The sequence below is a fragment of the Melanerpes formicivorus genome, unplaced genomic scaffold, assembly GCF_026170545.1.
Source record: "Melanerpes formicivorus ecotype bairdi unplaced genomic scaffold, bMelFor1.0.p_v2 SCAF_648, whole genome shotgun sequence".
Taxonomy (NCBI): Eukaryota; Metazoa; Chordata; class Aves; order Piciformes; family Picidae; genus Melanerpes; species Melanerpes formicivorus.
In genome coordinates this window covers 90001-92500 of record NW_027143000.1, presented here as the reverse complement: position 1 = coordinate 92500, position 2500 = coordinate 90001, and the positions used below count along the sequence as shown (strand labels likewise).

The 2500-nt window shown below is 76.9% G+C and overlaps 1 non-coding gene across 1 annotated transcript; it reads left to right on the top strand.

Annotated features, from left to right (window-relative positions):
- Nucleotides 1–1955: 1955 nt before the first annotated feature.
- On the top strand, nucleotides 1956–2108 carry LOC137460560 (5.8S ribosomal RNA). The gene has a single exon (XR_010992908.1). It is a non-coding gene; the product is annotated as a 5.8S ribosomal RNA (ribosomal RNA).
- Nucleotides 2109–2500: the final 392 nt, after the last annotated feature.

Sequence of the window (2500 nt, the reverse complement as noted above, 5' to 3'; positions counted from 1 at the left end):
CCGGGGCCGCCGTAGCCGGGCGCTCGCCGCGCGGCGAGCGCGCGGCATGGGCGTCCCCAGCCGCGTCCCTCCTCCCCGAGCGCAGCGCCGGCTGACTGAGGGAAACCCCGGGCCTCGGGCCAGGCCAGGGGCGCGGTGGTGGCGGCGGACGTCGGGCGCGGCCCCCGCGGGCGGACGCTCCCCCCGACGGCGGCAGTGGGGGGAGGCACCCCCGCGGGGCCTTAAGTCTGGTTTCCCTCACCCCAGGGTCAGGTACCTAGCGTTCCGCGCCTTCGTCCGCGGCCTTGCCCTACCGCGGAGGAAGCCGGGCGGCGGTTTAAAGACCCGGGCGGCTCGGCGCGCCACCCCCGGATGCGGGGGCGAGCGCGGGGGCGGGCGGGTGCCTTCAGAGGGGCGGGGGTTGCCCCCGCAATGCCTCTGGCTAGGTCCGCCGTCGTCGCGCTCGTCGTCCTCCGGGGGCCCGCCGGGCCGGGGAGGGGACTCTGCTGCCCCCCCCTCTCTGCGGTCCGAGCGCTCGGCCGGAGAGAGCCCACCGCGCGAGGTCGGCCGTGGTCCGGCCCGCGCCTCGCCTCGCCACGGGCGTCCCCGGCGGCGCGTTGAAGCGCGGGCTTCTCGCGGGCCGGGGCGGCGAGCCCCCGCGGTGGGGGCTGGCCCAGGGCGCTTCGCCCCCGCCGGGGGTTTTGTGCGGGCGCGTTGCCGCGGCTCGGCGGCGGCGCCTCTTGCGGCGCGGGCCGCTGCGGACCTCCCGGTCCCTTTTCCCTTTGCCCAGGCCCCAGAGCGGGGCCCCGGCGAGCTGGCGCCCTCGGCGGTCTCGCGCTGCCGGTTCCCCCCCGTCCGGGGCCGGTTTCGGGTGGCGTGACCGCGTCCGAGCGGCGGCGGGCGTCGCTCGGCGTCTCCGGCTCCGGTCCCTCGCCGGAGGGCACCCTGCCACCGGCTGCGGCTGTCCCGGTCCCGGGCCCTGCCCGCGGGCTTCCCCGTTCGCCTTCCCGGCGCGTGCCGGGTGGGGGACGGGCGGGCAGCCGGGGGCGTCCCACCCCCGGTCTCCGCGTGGAAACGGGGAGAGCGGGGGCCCGCCCCCCGGCTCAGCGCCGTCCGCTGTCCGCCTGGCCGCGGGGCCACGGAAGGGGTCGAGCGAGCGAAGCCGGCGGCGCGGTGGCGCCGGGGGAGGATGGAAGGGGCTCGTGCCGCTGGGGTTTGTCGGTCGGCGGGTGCGCCGCCCGGCGAGGGCCGGCGGGTCGCCGCGGTGGCGTCCCACGTGGGCTCGGGCTTTCCGTCTCGCAAGCCGTTTTCCGTCCCCCGCGGCGGGGGGGGTTCGGTGGCGAGAGGAAGCCGCCCGAGGGCGCGAGCCGGCCGGGGCTCGGCCCCGGGGCCAAAGCGGGGGAAAAGAAAGTCCGGGATGGGCCGCAGCGGTGGCGGCGTTGGAGGGGCCGGTGCGGAGGCGCGCGCGCGCTCTCCTCCGGCGGGGTTGTGCGCCCGGCCCCCTTCGCTCCCCGGGGCGGGGGGGGGGGGTCTCCGCTGCCTCGCTTCGTGGCGTCTCCGCGACGGCACGGGGCGGCCAGCGAGAGACACACCCCCCCCCGCCGTTGGGTGGGGAAGCGAAGGGGGTTTTATTTCCCCGTGCACGCGAGGCGAGGCCGGGTTCGGGGCACGTTCCCGGCGGCGCGCGGCGGGCCTCCTCCGCGCCGAGGTCGGAGCGAGCCCGGGCGCCTGGTCCGGCCCCGAAGCGCCGCAAGGTGCGTTTTTCCCTCCTCGGGGGAGGGAAAAAAGCCGGGAGCGCGGGCTCCCCGCCCCTTGCTTTTGCCGCTTCGGGGTTTCGTTTTATTTTCCCCCCCTCTCCTGTGCTTGTACGGTCAATGTGAGGCGAGCGGCCGCCGTGCCGCGCTCTCCGAGGGGCCGCTCCTTTGCGAGCGGTCCCGGCCCCTCCGCGCTGGCGGGGCGGTGCCGAAAAGCCAGACAACTCTTAGCGGTGGATCACTCGGCTCGTGCGTCGATGAAGAACGCAGCTAGCTGCGAGAATTAATGTGAATTGCAGGACACATTGATCATCGACACTTCGAACGCACTTGCGGCCCCGGGTTCCTCCCGGGGCTACGCCTGTCTGAGCGTCGCTTGACGATCAATCGCCGCCTCGGTGCCCGCCGAGCGGCGCGGCTGGGGTCGCCTCGCAGGCTCTCCCCCGGGCGGGGAGGGGCCTTCGTCCCCCTAAGTGCAGACTCGGGGAGCGCTCCGTAGCTCCCCGCTCCCGGAGCGCCCGCTCTCGCGGAGTTCGTCCCGCCGGGGCTTCGCCGGCAGGGGTTCCCCGTTGGTCCAGCGACGCCCGGTGGGGCGTTGGGGGAGACGAGAGCCCGGTTGGGGGAGGAGGCGCGGGCCTCGCCCCCCCCGGCACTCCCGCGCGGGCGCGGCTGTCTGCGGGTGGGTACCGCGGGGGTACCGTGCCGTGCTGCCGCGTCCGCGCGCGCGTCTGCCGTGGGCGGCGGGGGTTCCCGTTCCCCTCGTTCTT